A 21,263-nucleotide genomic window follows, 5' to 3' on the forward strand; every position below is an offset into this window, starting at 1 on the left:
GTCGGCAGGTAGGGGTGCACTGCATAGAAGCAGGGGGATGGAGGAGGGGATAGGGGCTTGTGGAGGGGAAACTGGGAAAGGGGATAACATTTGACATGTAAATAAATAAAATAACCAATAAAAATGAGATAAATACAAAATAATAAAAAGCTTAAAATAAGACAAGATTATTAAACAGAAAGTTAAAATAATCCATCATCCCATTCTCAACATCTTCTGCTACATATGCAGCTGGAGCCATGAGTCCCTCCATGTGTACTCTTTGGTTGGTGGTTTAGTCCCTGAGAGATTTGAGGGCTCTGGTTGGTTGATATTGTTGTTCTTCCTCTGAGATTGCAAATTCCTTCAGCTCCTTCAGTCCTTCCCCTAACTCCTCCATTGGGGTCCCCATGATCAGTTTGGTGGTTGGCTTCGAGCATCCATATTTGTATTGGTCAGGCTCTGGCACAACTTCTTAGGAGACAGGCTCCTGTCAGCAAGCACTTCTTGGCATCAGCAATAATGTCTGGGTTTGATTTCTGCAAATGGGATGGATCCCTAGGTGAGGCAGTCTCTGGATGCCATTCCTGCAGTCTCTTCTCCACTCTTTGTCCCTGCATTTCTTTTCATAGAAGCAATTTTGGCTTAATATTTTTGAGATGGATAGGTGACCCCAACCTTCAAGCAGGGGCCCTGCCTATCCACTGGACATGGACTCTATAACTTTTCTCTCCCCTTTCTTGGGTATTTCTGCTAATATCATTGGGAAAAGATCTTTACAAAACCTGCATCTGCTACAGGGCTAGTATCCACAATATACAAAGAACTCAAGAAGTTAGACTCCAGAGAACCAAGTAACCCAATTAAAAAATGGGGTACAGAGCTAAGCAGAGAATTCTTAACTCAGGAATCTTGAATGGCTGAGAAGCACTTACAGCACTTAAAGAAGTGTTCAACATCCATAGACCCTGAGATTCCACCTCACATCAATCAGAATGGCTAATATCAAAAACTCAGGTGACAGCAAATGCTGTCAAGCATGTAGAGAAAAAGGAACACTCCTCCATTGCTGGTAGGATTACAAGCTGGTATATGACCACTCTGGAAGTCAGTCTGACAGTTCTTCACAAAATTGAAAATACTTCTACCTGAGGGGCATATACCCAAAAGATGCTCCAACACACAACAAGGACACATGCTACATTATGTTTATAGCAGCCGTATTTATAATAGCCAGAAGCTGAAAACAATCCAGTTGTCCTTAACAGAGGAATGGATACAGAAAATGTGGTACATTTACACAACAGAGCTCAGCTATTAAAAACAATTAAAAAAATTATTAAAACCAATGACATTTTGAAATTTGCAGGCAAATGGACAGAACTAGAAAATATCATCCTGAGTGAGGTAATCCAGTCACAGAAGAACCCACATGGTATGTACTCACTGATAAGTGGATATTAGCCAAAAACTAAAAACTAAAAAATAAAAAAAATAAAAAATAAAAAATAAAAAATAAAAAGCTCGGAATACCCAAGATACAACTCACAGACCATATGAAACCCAAGAAGGAAGACCAAACTGTGGATCCTACTCAGAAAGGGGAAGAAAATAATCACATGGGGTGGAGGGTAAGAGTAGTCTGGGGGGGAGAGGGGAGAGGGAGGAAAAAGGGTAACAGGATCAGATATGGAAGGAGACAGATATTGGGGGGAGTACAGAAGGTCAAGAATTTGATCAGAGGTGTGTAGTTGTAGGGGATGGGAAACTGTGAGTACCCAATAAAGTCCCAGAAGGCCAGGAACCAAAGAGGTTCCCAAAACCCAACAAGGATAACATTGATTTTTAAAGTCTGCAAACAAAATATTGCTAACAGTACCAAATATTTTACTGTATGAATTATAATAGTTCACCAAAACCAGTTCTCTCGCACTGTATGCCTGGTAGTATAGCCTTATAGCATGATAGTGAGAAAAATCACAACAGAAAAAAACTCAACAAAACAAAAAGCAAAACAAATCCACAATAACAAATTTGATCAAAAGCCTGAAACAGTTTCCTCTGAGGAATGCATGTTTATTCCCCTCTCTGAGCTTTTTTTAAAGACATATATTGTTTAGTTTCAGCTTATGTAGCCTCTAAATTTTACTGCAATATAATCCAGAAAGTCTATGCTAGAGAATCATACTTTATAAGTGAAACAGCTCTATAAGAACAAAGTACATTAGATATCTCAGTAACTAAGTCTCTTTTATGGCATCCAAGACAAAATACTTTTATGTAAAATTCAGCCAAGTGGAGACGCAACATTATTTTTAAATCTGCTGTTTTCTTGGCATCCTTTGAACAGGAAAAAATTCTATGCGTAATTCTCTATAGCCTGGATAATTTATAGTATAATCCCAACTAATTAATCAAGTATATTTACTTTGGAGACATCAAAAATGTTATTCATAAGATGGAGTCTATTTTCTGAGGAAAAGAAAAACAGAATAGGATAGAACAACATGTATAAAAAGAAAGTGTGACTATTTTCTTCATAAAAGGGACATTCTTGATTCTTTATACTGGACATATTCTTCTTATCTCTCAGGGTGGGCATTAGCTCTTCAGTAGTTTGTAATAAAGACTTGAATACTGAAAGCCTACAAACTCACGGATTTATATAAAGACATGATAGGTGCTTTCAAAAGAAAGATGTTTTTCTTTGTTTATCCTTCATTTTTGAAATTCTTACTATACTAACTTGCTTCCATGTCCTAATGGAAAAATTGGAATATTTAATTTCCAGAATAACACTAGGACAAGATCTGAGAACTTCAAGAATTTGGTGCTGCATTCTCACCAAGGAGGAAATCTGGAACATCTCCCTAAAGTCTCTGAAGATAGAGATGGCTCAGGAAGAAGAGACATGCTCTGAATGATCTCAGGTTTCATGTGATGCCATGATTTCTCATATACTTTCATTTTTTGGGACTGAACATACATTCATGCTCTTAGGGGGTTATAAACATAATCAGGAGGATATATTTTGAGAAGATTGTTTCAGATTGTTGAGGTCTAAGAAGTATCTCTGACTGGGTCCCAATGAAGTTGCTGTGAGGAACAGATTCAATGGCTCCAAACAAGTTACACCCTTGGAAAGTATCATCCTGGAGAGTGGGGAGATTCAGCTCGTGTTGCCACAGTGATAGGAATGCTTCTTCAATGGTAGAGAAATTGAGTAGAAGCAGAAGGAAGCAGACACTACAATCTCTCAAGGAGAGTAACACTCAAAATCAGAAGACTGAAACTTACAAAACTGAATTGGGATGGAGCATATCTCTAAATTAAATTGGTACAGAGTAGCTTTGAATGTGGACTCATCCAGATTAGCTAACCCCACTGCATTACTGAGTGAAGACTACTTAGAGAAAGATGGTCATTTGTGAAGAAAGGGGTAAAAATTGCTAGAATAAAATAAAAGAATTAAATGAGAACACATTAATGATAATATAGCATTTCCTACACTGAAGTAATAGTATTGGGTATAAAAGTTCAGAAATTTGACACCAGAAACAGAATACAGGGACAGTGTGTTCAGTTTTCTGTGAAGTGTCACAGGAGTGGATGCCAGTTGAGAAGTCACGATTCATTCAAGCGAATGAGAAAAGAAGTCTCATTTGGGATTGGAAGGCTCCATGTTTAATGAAGATATGGAGGGGAAAATTAAGAAGGTACCATTTCCCAGGATTTTCCTTGGGGTTGCTCAAGGCTCTCAGGACCCAGTGATATTTGATGGTGGTACAGAGAACCTCTCTGCAAATCCTTTAGTGAAGCTGGTCCACTATTTGACACCATGGGTATGAGAGGCACAATGTGAACTGCAGAGAATTTCTCAGTAAACTATGACAGATGCAAGTACATTGAAGCTAGCTAGGGAAATAAACAACCCTCATAACTGTATGCTGTATCTGTGCCGGCTTCATCACTGAGCAGCCGTTCCTACTCTTCGAATGGTACTTTGCTGCATTTTTAAACCTGTTGCTTCCTAAGATAGGAACTCAAAGAAGGGCTGAGCTATTGGTCTTGAATTACCAGCATTTTCACTGGCAGTAAGTGAAACTCACAAATCCCAACTATACAAAAACATCTTTGATTAAACTCTATTTTATTGAATTTAAGATTCCATCATTTGTTAAAAAAAATAGTGCTGTTGTTTCACCTACCATTAAGGGAGAAAAATTACTGCCAACTAAATTCTGATATGTCATGGCTCCTGAGCTACGTCTCAGTTTCAAATGCATTAAATCATGGTAGAAAATTGCATGCCTCTGAATCAATGAACTAAAATATTTCTGTAAGTGTACTTGGTTCTCAAACCTCATTTTTATTGACAAGAGAAACAGTGATCATACTACCCCAAGGTAAACTCAGACTTTCGTGATTTTTTTTCACTCAGTTCTATTCAAGGAAACAAGCAATATAGAAGTCTCTGGAATAGTTCAAGAATAAAGAGACTTTCTTTTTCAGTTTCACAGGAGGAAATCCCATTGTCTGCTCCAGCCACAGTATTTCAGTTGACATGTTCAGCTAACTGTTGTGGACATCCACAGCAACTCCTATGTCTTTATCCTCTTGGTCCTTATATTCTATGTTCCACATAACAAAAGTACAGTGTCATCTAGTATACATGCCTATAATATATGACATGACTTGGAAGGTGGAAGCTGTTGGGTCCCTAGTTCAAGTTCAGCCTGGGCTATGAAGTAAGATTCTGTCCTGAATTGCTTTTTAAAAATTAAATTAACTAACTAACTAACTAACTAACTAACTAACTAACTAACTAAAAGGCACCAAAAGTCATTCAGGATTTTGACCACTACTGGGCTCTTCAGACTATCACCATTTGTTTTTTAGTTTTGGTTGTTTTGTTCCTCCCTTCTGGGAGATGTAAGACCTGCATGCTTTTGTGTGTCCATCAGTTAGGGATATGCTCCTGTTCCAGCTCTAGGCCCAGAGCTTCTCAGAGGAATGGGTGACCCCCTTCTTACAAACAATACCAACTTTTTTTAGATTTTTGTTGTTCCCCTGACACAAAAAACTTCCACCCTGGTAGGACTCTCATTCTCCTCCCTTCATAAAGTCAGTCCTTCTTTCAGTCAACTGACTCATCTTTGTTCCTAAAGGCAGAAGGATCCTGCTAAGCCTCCAGATTAGTCTATAGTTTGTGTCCGAATCAAAGCTTTTGATATTGTGTAAGTGTCTCTTTAGAAGTTCAAAAGCTAAAGGCTGTCTCTTTCTTGCTTCCTATAATCCTTTATTCTGAAGGCAGATCACAAGAAAAGCTGGGGAAAATGAAGGAAGCTGAAAAGGAAACCCTAGTTAAACTGAAAACAGCTCCACCACCACAGTGACCCTGTGATTTCTGGTCTAAAATGTGAAATACTAATGCCTAACAGTACCTTGAGTTAGATTTATTAAAAAGGTAAATTTTTGCAGAAAATCATAGGGCTAGCAAGATACTTTTATTAGTTCATGAGTGTCCCCGTATTAAAAATAAGGAAGTTATTGTTTCCACAATAAAGAACTGCAGTGTGTGTTAGACTTGTCTACTATCATTAATGATAAGCAATGGGACCTCATGTAGTCACAATCTCAAGTAAACCTTAAACACAACTGTGGTCCCTTAGACAAAAGACAGTAGAAGCCCAACATTGAAACTTTTAGAGTCAACCCCACAGTATCCTGTCAAAAGCTGATGATAAGAAAATGTCTACATTAAATTAGACAATTGGTTTTTGATAGTTACAGACTGAAGGAGTGATGTCAAAATTGGATAATTCTCTACTCCTTTCTCTCTGTATTCCTATGCTTTTTGCAACAAAGTCTTTTAATAAGCAACACAATCTGTTTCTTTGTCTTGGAATTTAGGTTTCTTTTATGGTTTGAGGTGTTGGACAGAACAACCAAACATCTGACACACTTCTGCTTTAATTTGTCCAGCATTGTGTATGCAATCCCAGACAGGTCTGCTGCATAAAAATCCATTTCCTCTACCATCCAAGAGCAACACACCCCAGACATGCTCTTTCAGGCATTGAGTGGCTTAAACATATCTATAAGCCCAACCAAGATCAAATCGACCACACCAGTCTATAAACCTTTGAGAAAAAGTATAGAGCTAGAGGTTTCCTTATTACTTTTAGGGTGTGGGTTACTATGCAGCAATATCTGAAAAAAAATAGAAATTGAATTCAAGGGGAGAAGCTAAACATAAGACATGCCATTGGATTTGGGAATGACTAAAAAGCAAGGGCTGCAACAATAGAAAGCAAGCTTTTAGTAAAAAAAATCTGGAAGAATGGTACAGCGTCAGCACCTATATATGAAAACTGAGGTATATCATGGAATACTAGAAAAGAAACAAAACAGTTGTCTGGTGTTATTGGGACAACGTGAAAAAGCATCAAAATCAACTTTTAGAATTGAATAAGAAGTAGGCTGATTAATGAGTAAAAGTTTTCTGACTCAGTGATATAACGGCACAAGGAGATGAGTTGAACACATAACTGACTGATTTGAAAGAGTTTGAAGGCAATACCATAGCCCATAACTAGACTTGGAAGAAAAGGACTGTTTCTGTCTACCTATATCCCCAACCTGGGACAAAAGTTATGTCAAAGGCTAATATACCTGAAAGAATTGAGAGAATAATAGGCTTTCTGACTTAGTCAAAAAGGACTCTAGGAATCATAAAACCATGGTTGCACTAAAGCCATCTCAAAGTAACAATATAACTAGGTGAAACTATCAAAAGAAGTAGATTTTGATTCTTTATTCAGTTTTTAGAAAGAAAAGAAAGGTTTTTCAGGAAGCATCTATGAGAGTATGTTGCAGTAAATCTCCAACCCAATTAGGACCAGTCAATGAAAACACAGCTCGATAATTATGAATATATTCTGCAAGCCTAGATTGGGCAGATTCACCACTTCACTACTCTATTCCCCAGCTATGAGACCCTTATAACTTGAGGGTTTTCCAGACCCTGCATTTGTCCTTCTAACCTCCTGCTTCCCCGCGGTCCTCCTCCATCCTCCTTCATCATCTTCTCTCTCCTCTCTCTCTGCAGTCTTCCCACCAAACTTTATTTCTCCACCTCCCCTTCTTCTGCACAATCACTGGCTCCAGCCTTTATTTTTACAAATTAAGATGGGCAGAAGGTTCACTAGAATTCACAATTCACTCCTCCTCTGCAGCCCTTCCCAGGAAAGGAGAATTAACATCAAAATACGAGGCCAAGGCAACAAGAATATGCTACCATTCTGAAATAAGGGGACAGAGATTGTTAAAATAGAAAAAGCTTCATCTTTCAACTTTCTTTTTTTTTTTTAATTTTTTTATTGGATGTTTTATTTACATTTCATATGTTGTCCCCTTACCCCATCCCCCACCCACCCAGGAACCCCCAATCCCCTCACACCTCCTCCTTCTTCTTTGTGGATGTAACCTCTATCTACCCCCCCACTCCCACCTCCCCACCCTCAAAACTCCCACCCCCTGGGGCGTCCAGCCTTCATGAGGTCAAGGATCTCATCTTCCACCTGTGCTCAGCAGGGCCCTCCACTCTTATATATTCAGCTAAGGCCCTGGATCCCTCCATAAGTGCTCCCAGGCTGGTGGTTTAGACCCTGGGAGCTGTGGTTGGTTGGTATTGTTGCTCTCCTCATGGGGCCACAAATCCTTTCAGCTCCTTCAGTCTTCACTCTAACTCCTCCATTGAGAACCCCATGATCACTTCAATGGCTAGTTGTGAGCATCTGCCTCTGAATATGTCAGACTCTTGAAGACCTCTTTCTTATGGGAAGAAATCCAGTACAAACACCAAATTAGCTTGAGAACCTGGCTACCTGACTATATGTTTCGAAGCTGGAGAGGGAGTGAGAAGATGGAGATGAAGCACAGCCCAGCGGTACCTGGAACAGAAACAACTGGGGAAGAAGAATCCCATGAGGATGTCCATGATCTAAGAGCAGTCCCACAGCCCAGCACAGAGCAGGTGCAATGTGTCCCGAGCAGAGTCTGCACTGTGCAAACCTTTAGTGACTGTCTCTACTTTCTTTAACCCATGGGGGCCATTTGTAGTTACCTTACCCCTACCTCACAACTGTATGCTAGATATTTGGAAAAGCCTTCCCTAAATGAAAAGAAGACACATCTAACGGGTCCTAACTCATTCTTTTAATTTTTATGTCTCCAAATAAAAAGAAGACATACAAAGGGACTCTTATTTCATTCTGGTTGGCATATTCAGTTCCGGAATCCAAGTATGATGTGGTTGATGGAAGCTTTTGAAAATCCTGGGAATAACAAAAATCAAATGATGCTACCTCTACCTCCCCCCACTGTCTTGTTTATACCCTTTCAACTGTGTGTTGAGGTCCACCAACTACTGAAGAGGGAGTCTTTTCATTTTGATTGGTTGACCTGATTTGGCCAATAGGAAGTAGCAGAAGAAATAGTATACCAGCCTAGGCTTTAAGGGATCCTGTAACTCTTTTTTCTCTCCCCTTCCACATGAGCAAGTTTATGCTAGGGCCTGATACTGGAGAGCCTGAGGCCTAGCCGTCCCTCTAATGATGGAGAATAGATAGATCACCACCAAACATGTCAGTTATGCTAACTAATGACAGATAAACAGTTGTACAAGTGGACCAAGAAAGGTCAGTGAAACAAAAAGGCCCAAAGAGTTACCTACCTGACCTATAAACTTTTGATTAATAACAGGATGACTACAACTTACATTATTATGTTTAAATGGCTTTTAAACAGTAGCTAGCAGATTAATTACCATTCTACCTAGAGGACTATAAAGAAAATATCAAGTTTTTCTATTAATTCCATAATTTACTTTGTATTTTAAATTTTTATGGACCATCAAGATGACTTAGCTTGTAATGATACTTGCCGCCAAACTTGACAATCTGTGTACAGACCCTGGGATCCAGATGAAAGAAAGAAAGAACCTGTTCCCACCGAAGGACATTCTAAGAGCCAGGATAATTTTCAAAGCAGTGTTTAACTGGATTTCAAAGTAAGTCCATCATTTTGCTTTTCTTCAGCAAAATTGTTTTCAAAGTTGTATTAAATTACATTTACTTTTTAATCATAAGCATAACTACATCCACCTTTCTAAGTTACTCTTATTATTCTACATGCATTTATGCAATGAGAGACACCTGGTATCTCAACAATTGAATGTGTTGATACATCAGGATTTATGATCACCATACTTACACCATATGCTACAGTAAAAAATCAGTTCTAATAATTTCATTCATAGAATCATTTAGCTCAGGTGGGACTAATATTTACAAATATTCTTTGTAATAAAAAATATGCTGATTGATCTGATCAGTGGACAATCCATCACAAGCCATATCAAGCCATTCTTTTACAGAAAACTCCAGTATAATAGACATGCATTTACATTTGACATGATCCTCGATTCTGAGAGAAAGACTAGAGCACAGCAGAGTGTCAAGCTTACTGCAAGTTCACTCAGATAGACATATTTTATCTTCATAAAAATTACCAAAAAAAAATGATCCAATGAGATTACATTTTTCCCCTAACACTGAAGGTTATACAATCAGATCACTTGAAGAAATCTCAGAAGGCATTTGTACAACTAATTCTATAGAACAAAATGAGAAATTCACAGAAAATTCCTGAGATATTAACCTTGTTTTCTTTTTCAATGTACACACTTATTTTATTTTCACTGACCAAGTGAAAAAAGAGATCCTCAGCAAACTGGGTACTATTAAACTCATAAGCTGTGCATGACTCTGATTTAAATTTGTTAATACTTGTAAAAATAGACAACTCATGTTTTTTTGAAAATATGTTTTTAATACAGTACATTCTTTTCTTTTTAATCTTTAATCTTTTTTAAATACACTAGTTAGTTAATTAAGCATGAGTGTTTTCCCCAATCTTTTGACTTTTAACCTATCCACATAACTCAATTTTCATGAACCATCTTTTTTTCCATTTTTTCATTATTTTTCTTTTTTATTGGATATTTTATTTATTTACATTTCAAATGTCATCCCCTTTCCCCATTTCCCCTCCCTAGAACCCCTATGCCATCCCCCTCCTCCTTTTTGCTTTTAGTTACATGTAAGTATTAAGGTCAGTTCTAGGTTGAGGAACTAGCAATACAATAGATGCAAATAGTCAAGGAACTTTTTTTTAAATCTTTTTTTACAGTCCAGTTGTTATCCCCCTCTGGGTCCGCCTGCCCTCCAACAGTACCTCATCCCATTCCTCCCTTCACACCCCACCCCCCATCTCTAAGAGGATGTCACTACCCCACCCCCACTCCACAAGACCTCCCCACTCCCTGTGGCATCATGTCTCTCCAGGGTTAGGTGCATCTTCTCTCACTGAGGCCAGACCAGGCAGTCCTCTGCTGTATATGTGTTGGGGACCTCTTATCAGCTAGTATATGCTGCCTGGTTGGTGGTTCATAGTCTGAGAGATCTCGGGGGTCCAGGTTAGTTGAGACTGCTGGTATTCCTATGGGATCACCCTCCTCCTCAGCTTCTTCCAGCCTTTCCGTAATTCAACCACAGGGGTCGCCAGCTTCTGTCCATTGGTTGGGTGTAAGTATCTGCATCTGACTCATTCAGCTGCTTGTTGGGCCTCTCAGAGGGCAGCCATGCTAGGCTCCTGTCTGTAAACACACCATAGTGTCAGACCTTAGAGCCTCCCCTTGAGCTGGATCCCAATTTTAGCCAATCACTGGACCTCCTTTCCCTCAGGCTCTTTTCTTTTTATGGTTTCCCCTTCCCAAAGTACTCCCAAATCCTCTCCACATCCCCCAAATTCCAACTCCTCTCTGTCATTAGAATAAAAACAGGCATCAAAAAATAGTACTAAAATAAAAACAAACCAGAATAGGACAAAACAAACATATAGAAGGCAAGGAGTCAAAGAAAAAGCTCAAGAAATTCACATTGGCCATAAATACATAAAACTGGAAACCATAATGTATACACAAAAGACCTGAAGTATGTGTGGTGGGGGCAAGGCAAAGGATGAATAAGACCAAAAAAAAAAAAAACCAAAACCAAAACCAAAACCACCTCTAAAAATCCCATAAATGCCATTGAGTTTGTTACATATTCCCAGTGAGATTCCATTGAAGAAAACTAATTTTTTATTTGCAAGCAGTTACCAAATAGAAACAGCATCTGGGTTAGGGATGTGGGCTTTTGCCCACTTATACTCTGGGCACTGGACTGTGTTCTTGACCAGACCTGAGACCCTTGCTCACTGCCACAGTCTCTGTGAGTTCTTATATGCATCTCTCATGGTGTTTAGAAGGCGTTTTTCCTTTGGTGTCCTCCATCTCTCTGACTCTTACAACTTTCTCTCTCCTCTTCCAAAGGATCCCTGAACCTGATGGAAAGAATTTGATGGACACAACACATTTACAATGGAGTGTTCCAAGATATTTCACTCTCTGCACATCATCTAGGGGTGGTATATCTCTGTATTTATTTCTATCTATTGCATAAGGATGTATCTTGGATCATGGCTGAGCAAGATCCTCATCTATTACTATAACAGAATGCCATTATGAGTCACTTTACAGATATGTGACTTTACCAGAATAGTAGTATTTGACTTTCCATATGTCCTTGGGTAATCTAGTCTCAAGGTCTTGGACAACTTTGAATTGTTGAGTATGGGTCTCAGCTTAAATACTATCAGCTCTTGGTTGGTTTCTCCCTCAAGCTTTGTGCCATTATTTCAAGATAGCATATCTTATAGCTAGGTCATTATTATCAATAAAAGTTTGTAGCTGGGTTGGTTTTCTCTTTTAATAGTGTGCAGAGTACCTTCTAGTACCATGAACACTAGTAAATAGATGTGAAGGTTCTAGGTAGGTACCAACTTGACTTCCCATGTTCAGTGGCTTGTGTTGGTCTTCAACAATGGAGTCTTATCAACAGTTTGGTGAAGCATTCACTAGCTTTATAAATATTTTGGGGACTCCCTGTGAACTCATTTGCCAACAACTCAATTAGATGTAACACAGTCCAGGAAATGAAAGCTTCATTTGGTGACAGAAGCTGTCCAGTTGGGGCTCTGTTTCCCCTGTTACTTGAGGATTCTATTTAGAGCACCTTCATATATGTACAAATTTTAGGAAGCTTCTACTCTATTAGAATTCCATACAATCCTTCAATTGGCCCTTAGTTTTAGCTGTTCTCCCTGTATTTTATCCTCATCTCATCTTCTCCCTCCTCACTATTTGACACACGTGCTTCAGTTGCTCCCCTCCCCATCCATCCATAACTATCAACCCTAATTTCCCTTTCTAAGGAGATCCATCCCTCCACCAAGTCCTTTAATAAATAACTAATATCCATTGTTCTATGGATTATAGCCTGCTTAATGAAAAATGTAAAGATAAATTAACTCATATACCATTCATATATAGCTATATTTGAATACTATACTGAGTAGTATATTTGTCTTTTGGGATCTGGGTTACCTCATGCAGGATGGGTATTTTTCTCTACCTCTATTAATCTACCTGAGAATTTTGTAGTTTCATTTTTGTTAACAGCTGAGTAATAACCAAATCACAGTTTCTTTACCCAATCATCTTTGACCAACAGTCTGTTTCCAATGTCTGACTATTATGAGTACAGAAGCAATGAACACGGTTGAGCAAGTGTTTCTATTGTAGAATGTAGAGTCCTTTTGGGTCTATGCCCAAGAGTAGTACAGCCCAATCTTGAGGGAGATCTATTCCAATATTACTGAGAAAAACCGAACTGGTTTCCATACTAACTGTACAGTCTGCACTCTATCTGGAAATGGATGAGTATTCCCTTTACTCCACATCCTAATCACAATGAGTTTTTCCATATATTTTATTGATTTAGGCCATTCTGACTAGTATAAGATGAAATCACAAAGTAGGTTGATTTGTATTTCCCTAACAGTTAAGGATGTTGAATATTTTTTCATAAGTTTCTAAGCCACATTTCCTCTTTTGAGAGCTCTCTGTTTTAATCTCTACCCATTTTTAATTGGGTTGATTGTTTTCTTTATTATTAATTGAAAAATAAATATAAATTGCTACATTTTTAGAGGTGAAGCTTGATCAAGGGCAAGCAGGAGGGCTATCATTTGTAGCTAATAGCATTTTTCCCTGTAAAGGCAAGAATTGTTTTCTTGATATCTATTTTCTTGTTGTTTTAATTCTTTATATATTTTAGTGATTAGTCCTTTGTTGGATGTGTAGTTAGTAAAACTAGAGCCTTTATCTGAATGATGGTGTACTTTGACTTGCAGAAGCTTTTCAGTTTCATGAGGTCCCATTTTATTGTTGCTGTTAGAGCCTATGCACTCACTTGTTCTCCTCAGAAAGTCTATTCCTGTGCCAATGAGTGCAAGACTCTTTCCCACCTTCTCTTCTGTCAGATTTAGTGTACTTTGCTCTATATTGAGGACTTTGATTCATGTGGAGTTAAGTTTTGTGCAGAGTGCTAAGTATAGATCTATTTAGATTCTTCTACAGTCATTTAGTTGATCAGCACCATTTGTTGAAGCTGCTGTCTTTTTTTATTTCAGTGTATATTTCTGTCTTCTTTATCAAAAAATCTGATGTCTATAAGTATGTGGACTTACGTCTGTGTCTTTAATTTGAATCCATGGGCCACTGTGTCTATTTTTATGCAAAACCATGCTGTTTTTATTCTTACAGCTCTGGAGTACAATTTGAGGTCAAGGATAGTGATATCTCCCACAGTTCTTTATTAGTCAGGATTATTGTATTAATCATAAGTCTGTCTGTCTGTCTGTCTGTCTGTCTGTCTCTCTCTCTCTCCCTCTCCCTCTCCCTCCCCCATCCCCTCCCCCTCCCTCTCCCTCTTTGTGTGTGTGTGTGTGTGTGTGTGTGTGTGTGTGTGTAGTTTTCAAGATGAAATTGAAATTTTTCTTTCTAATTCTATGAAGGATCATGTGGATATTTAAATGGAATTGCATTGAATTTGTAGCTTGCTTTTGGTAGAATGGCCATTTTTATAATATTAATCCTACAGGTCAATGAAGATGCGAGATCATCCCATCTCCTTACGTTACTTTGTTCAGAATTTTTTCTTCAGTATCTTAAAGTTTTTTTTTTTTTAACCAGACAAGCCTTTCACTTGCTTTCTTATTGTTATATCAATATATACTTTTGAGGCTATTGTGAAAAATGTTATAGTAAGGCTACTGATTTTTGTGAATTAATTTTATATGCTGCTACTTTGAAGATAGGGCTTATCAGGCATAGGAATTTGCTGATGGGAGTTTTAGTATCAGTTATATATACTATCATATCATCAATAAATAAAAATGCTTTGACTTCTTCCTTATCAATTTGTATAACCATGATGCCCTTCATTTGTTTTATTTCACTAACTAAACTTCAAGTATTATGTTGAATAAATATGGAAAGAAAGTATAATCTTATCTTGTTATTGATTTTAGTGCAATTGCTTTTAGTTTTTATATTTATATTTTATATTTATAAAATCTTTATATTTAGGTATGTACCATATATCTCTAATCTCTCTAGGACTTTTATCATAAAGGGGTATTGGGTTTGGTCAAAGATGTTTTCTGAGTCTAATGAGGTGATCATGTGGTTTTCTCTTTCTGTTTGTTTATATGTGAAAGTACATTTACCAATTTACATATGCAGGAACATCCCTACACGTCCAGAATGAAACCTACTTGGTCATGGTGATGTTTTTTAAGTGTTTTTGGATTTGATCTGAAAGCATTTTATTGACAAATTTTACATGTGTGTTCATATGAAAATTAGTCTGTAACTGTCTTTGTTGCATCTTTGTTATTTAGGTATCAGGTATCATAAACAAATTGGGCTATCTTTCTTCTGTTTCTATGTTGTATAATAATTTAAAGTATATTATCATTAACTCTTTGTAATTCTGGAATATTGTAATTAAATTTTAGTTTCTATTTCACTAGCAGCTGTAAGTCTGATTGATCTTTACTTAACTTTGATATGTAGCATATATCAAGTAGATGATCCATTTCTTATAGATTTTTTCCAACATGATGAAGTACATGGTTTTTAAAGTATGTCCTAATGATTGTCTGAATTTCCTCAATATTTGTTGTTATATCTCCCCTTTTATCCCTAATTTTGTTAATCCTTTACATCTTTTAGATAATTTAGTGTTTGTCACTATTATTTTCTCACTTTTTTTCATTGTTTCTTTTTTTGTTTTGTTTGCTTGTTTTTATTTTGTTGATCTCAGATTTGAGTTTGATTATTTATTGCCATCTACTCTTTTGGGGTGTTGTCTTTTTGTTCTAGAGCTTTCAGGTGTGCTGTTAATTTATTAATATGAGCTCTCCAATATTCTTCCATAGGCACGTAGTGCTATGAACGGGCATCTGAGAATTGAGCTTGTTGTATCTCATAATTCTGGGTATGCTGGGTTTCCATTTTCATTCAATTCTAAATGTTTTAAACTTTTGTTCTAAGTTCTGTCTTAACCTATTTTTTATTCAATAGTTAGTTGTTTGGTTTCCATAAATTTGTAAGCTTTCTGTTGTTTCTATTGTTATCACTATCCAACTTTAATTCATGGTGGTCAAATAAGATACAGAGCATTATTTCAATTGTCTTCAATCTGCTGAGGTTTATATCTTGTCTGAGTATATGGTCAGTTTTGGAGAAAGTTCCCAGAGCAACTAAAAAGAAGGTATATTCTTTTGTGTTAGTTAAATGTTCTGGAAATAACTATTAGGTTCATTTGGCTTATAACAATGCTTAGCTCCAGCATTTCTCTGTTAGATTTTGTCTGGATGATATATCTATTGGTGAGAATGGGGTATTAAAGTCACCCTCCATCACAGTGTGAGAATCAATATGTGATTTTAGCTGTAGTAATATCTCTTACAGTCTTAAGTTTGCTCATGTTTGATGTTTGTATGTTTAGAATTGCAACATCCTCATAGTGAAATTTTCCTTTGCTGAGTTTGCCTGTTTTTCCCTCTCTTCTGATTAGCTTTAGCTTGAAATCAATTTTGTCAGATATCAAAATGGCTACGCAATCTTGCTTTTTTTGGTCCATTTGTTTAGAATATCTTTTTCTGTCCTTTTATCCTAAGTTAATATTTATCCTTGATGGTAAGGTGTATGCCACAGATATAGCAGAATGATCAATCCTGTCTACATGTCTATTCTGTTATTCTGTGCTGTTTATTGGAAATTTAAGACCATTGATGTTGAAATTATCAATGTCAGTGTTTGTGAACACCGGTCTTGGCATTGTGATGTGAGATTTTTCCAACTCTTCTGATTTTTGGTCTGTGATTATTGATTACATGTGTTTTCTTGGATGCAATTAACCTCATCATATTAAAAATTTCCTTCTATCACCTTCTGTCTCACTGGATTTGTAGATAAGTATTTCTTAAATGGCATATTGTCAAAGCTGTTTCTGTGTTTTAAACTGGTGTCTAGGCATCTGGGTTTGGGATGATTATAATTCTAAGTGCTCCTATGTGGCCTTGTCTGTTGGGTGAGTTTATGGTGCCCTGTCTGTGTTTTTTGAGTATATGGTGGTTGTGGGTTGTCTGGTAGGGAGTGCTTCTGAGTCTGTGCCAGAGTGGCCACAGGAAGTCCAAAAAAGAACTATTTCTAGGTAACAGGAGCTGGAAGGAAGTAATAGAAGTGGACTAGAAGGGCCAGTCTAAGAGAGTCCACAGAATAAAAGAAAGGGGATCTGCCATGAAGACCTGTGGCATCTCAAGGCAACGGAGGAAGAGAGGGAATACAGACCCCTGCAGGTTGTATACTGCATAACTGCAGATGAGACTGATGAATTATAATTGAAGATCACTTAATGGGTTTTCCAGGAAAGGGAGGGGACACAAGTGTTGGTTTCTGTGACAAAAGAATGAAAAGAAGAAAAAGAAAAAAAAAGAAGAAAAAAGCAAACAGTTCCTTGGGAGTGGGTCCATAAAGGAAGGAGAGGCCACAGCATTTGATCTGCTACAGAGCTATGAACAAAACAGGGGAATTGGAATTGGAGGATAAAAAGGGGAATGAATGTCACCTGCCTATTTGTCTGGCTCTGCAAAGAGCCAACTTTGTCTTCTTCTATGCAATTTTTGCTCAAGTATAATAGTTAAATACTTTCTGTGAACACAGAAATACACATAACAAATTGCTCTCCAGATACTTTCTGAGTAGGAAAAACTGTGTGTGTCTATATAAGCAGCTGCTGAGGCCTGAGAAGAATGGTGTATGTCTTGCTCTATCGTCTTTACGTTACTCCTTTGAGACACGATCTCTCACTGACCTTGAGCTCATTTTTTTTAAGGTAGGCTGGCTTGGCTCTAATTCCCAATGATCCACTTTCTCAACCACGCCCCACCACTGGGGTATTTGCATGGCCATGCTCACCAAGCTTTTTTTATGTGAGTCCAGGATATCGGAATCCAGATCATGCTTGTTCAACAAGCACTCTTAGGCAATGAGCCTTCTCCTTGGTCTTCTTTGTAGACTGAGAAGTACAATGTACATTGACTTGTTTTCTCTCTAAATAAGTCTTACTTTACAGTTCTTGGACAAAAGAAGCCAAAGTTAAGTTGGTCTGGAAGCACTTACAATGATGTAGGAACTCAAGTTTTCCTTCAAAGTCCCCAATACATCCTGGATGCATCTGTTGCCATTCCTGCACATCTGAAGTAATGCTCTTGGCTACCATGTGTCTGACTACCAAAATCTCCCTCTTTGGGTGCATCACCTCACTATCATATCACCTAGGCTGTACGTTATAATATGCAAACAGTAGTGACTATGTTGACCTTGCAGCTAGAGGAGCTTGACAGGCTAGGAAACAGAAGAAATCTCTACTGAAGATTCCCGGGCTAGTTTTTCCCCTTCTTGATAATGCCATCTCCACACATCTCATCCTTGTCTGCTAGGACCAGTGCTGCTGATTTCATCTTTCTTTTTTTTCCTTCCAAAAACTGCTGGAGATATGTCGCTGGAAATTGTGCTTTTCTCTGTTTGTTTTAGTTATAGTGATGCCTTCTCACCCTTTCTTTTTCTATTTTTATAGTTTAGTACATAGTCTCTGCTCAGTGATACATTTTATGAAGACATTTACATTCAAATATATTGTGTACATTTAACACACTCACCCCCACCTCAACTTGTCATCCTGTTGTACTCCTTAATCCCCTTCATTTCCCTCAGGTAGATCATCTTCTTCATATAGATTCCCCATATGACAGAAAGGGTGTGGCATTTGCTTTCTAAGGAGGCTTATTTCTCTTACTATGATTAAGACTGAAAAACCTCCACTTTTACCAACTTTCCTGAAAATATCAATATTTCATTCTTCTTTATAGGTAAATAAAGCTCTACTGTGAAGGCTGAGGGGTGGCTCTATTGGTGCAATGTCTGTTGTGAAAGCATGAGAGCCTGAGTTCTAGTCTCCAGAGCTCATATAAAACAACATTCTGGAGATATGTACTCATAACCGCAGGTCTGAAGAAGAAAGACAAGAGGATCTCTGATGCACATTGGCTGGTCAGCTTAGGCAAATTGATAGTCTTCGGGTTGAAGAGAGAAAACCTGTCTCAAAAACAAAGCTTAAGAGGGACTGAGGAAAGACATCAGATTTTAACCTTTGACTAATAACCATCTATCAATCTATCTATCTATCCATCCATCCATCCTACAGTCATACACATGCACAAACACATCTGCATTTATGCCTGTATACCCACATACTACACCCACACACATACATGCACACATGAAAATATGCCACTGTGTGCCATTTTTTGTTGTAAACTTGCTGATAGCATCTAGTACATAAAATTTTGATATGTGCATATTATTAAGGTGCCACATCATTTAAAATATTTCTATGATGTTTAATTAGGTTACACATTTTTCAAATAATTAAAATTCATTTGTGGCTAAAATTTTCAACATGCATTATCCTAGGTTTTGGAAATTCATAGTAATTTTTGCTATCCTTCGCTGTTCTAGTATGCAATAGCAGAGAAGAAGATCTGGCTACCATTTAACTGCAACTTTGTACCCGCTGATTAACCTTTCAACATCTCTCCATCTTCTTTACTCTTCCAGCCCTCTAAGTAATAACTAAGAATTTCTGCTTTGGTTGTCTTGTTCATATGCTGTGGGTGTAGTCATTGCTACATCTGCTTTATGAATAAAGATTCTAAATTTAGTTCCATAAATTGTATTTGTCTCCAACATATAACATAAGGATGATCACATTTTATCACTCAATGCCTTTATGTGCCTAAAATCTCATATTAGCAAATGAGTCCTAAGAATCCTACATATTTTGATTTTGAGAATACCATGTTCTTCTGTTGCTCAGCTTACCGTGGTTTTTAAGAACCTTTGACATATGTGAATCTTTTTTTTAAGGAAACTTCACATAGCTGTTCACAGGAATGTCAGTTAAGAAAGACTTCAAAGATGGTTGAAAATTAATATGAAAATAAAGAAAATTTACTGAAACTTTATAAAAAATAAGTTTTTTGTATTTTTATTATTATTTACATTTCAGATGTTATCCCATTTCCCCTCCCCAGAAACTCCCAGTCCCATTCCCCATCACCATGCTTATACAAGGGTGTACCCCCACCCACCCACCCACAGCCACCTCCCTACCCCTGAATTCCCCTACACTGGGGCATCCAGTCCTCACATAACCAAGGACCACCTCTCCCACCCATACCCAACAAGGCCATCCTCCTCCACATATACAGCTGGAGCCAAGGGTCCCTTTTTGTGTGCTCCCAGGATGGTGATTTAGACCCCAGGAGCTCTGGTTGGTTGGTATTGTTTCTTTCCCCATGGGACCACAAACCCATTCAGCTCCCTCAGTCTTCTAACTCCTCCATTGGGAACCCAGTGACCAGTTCAATGATTAGCTGTGAGCATCCGCATCTGTATATGTCAAGCTCTGGCAGAGCATCCAAGGAGACAGCTATATCAGGCTCTTGTCAGCATGAGCTTCCTGGCATCCACAAAAGCATCTGCCTTTGGTGATTGCATATGGGCTGGATCCCCAGGTGAGGCAGTCTCTGGACAGCCCCTCCTTCAGTTTCTGTTCCACACTTTATCTCCATATTTGCTCCTGTATTTTGTTACTCCTTCTAAGAAGGACCAAAGCACTCACACTTTGGTCCTCCTTCTTCATGAGCTTCATATGGTCTGTGAGTTGTATCTTGGGTATTGCAAGCTTTTGGGCTAACATCCACTTATCAGCGAGTGCATACCATGCATGTTCTTTTGTGATTGGGTTACCTCACTCAGGATGATATTTTCTAGTTCCATCCATTTGCCTAAGAATTTCATGAAGTCATTGTCTTTAATAGCTGAGTAATACTCCATTGTGTAAATGTACCACATTTTCTGTATCCATTCCTCTGTTGAAGGACATCTGTGTTGTTTCTAGCTTCTGGCTTTTATAAATAAGGCTGCTATGAACATAGTGGAGCATGTGTCCTTGTTATATATTGTAGCATTTTTTGGGTATATGCCCAGGTATAACTGGGTTCTCAGGTCCAGTTTTCTGAGTGGGTGTACCAGCTTGCAGTACCACCAACAATGGAGGAGTGTTCCTCTTTCTCCACATCCTCACCAACATCTACTCTCACCTGAGTTTTTTGTCTTAGCCATTCTGATTGGTGTGAGGTAGAATCTCAGGGTTGTTTTGATTTGCATTTTCCTGATGACTAAGGATGCTGAACATTTCATTCTTATTGGCCATTCGAGTTTCCTCAGTTGAGAATTCTTTGTTTAGCTCTGTAATCCATTTTTAATAGGGTTATTTGATTGTCTAGAGTCTACTTTTTCTAGAGTTTTTTGTATATATTCAAAAATAGCCTTCTATCTGATGTAGGATTGGTAAAGATCTTTTCCCAATCTGTTGGTTGCTGTTTGCATAATTGACAGTTTCCTTTGCTTTACAGAAGCTTTGCAAATTTATGATGTCCCATTTGTCAATTCTTGTTCTTAGAGCATAAGCCTCTGTGCCCACCTTCTCTTCCCCACCTTCTTTTCTATTAGTTTCAGTATATCTGGCTTTAGATGGAGGTCCTTAATCCACTTGAACTTTAGCGTTGTGCAAGGAGATAAGAATGAATCAATTTTCATTCTTCTACATGCTGACCTCCAGTTGAACCAGCACCATTTGTTG

This window comes from Grammomys surdaster, unplaced genomic scaffold (assembly GCF_004785775.1).
Source record: "Grammomys surdaster isolate TR1022 unplaced genomic scaffold, NIH_TR_1.0 215, whole genome shotgun sequence".
Classification (NCBI taxonomy): Eukaryota; Metazoa; Chordata; class Mammalia; order Rodentia; family Muridae; genus Grammomys; species Grammomys surdaster.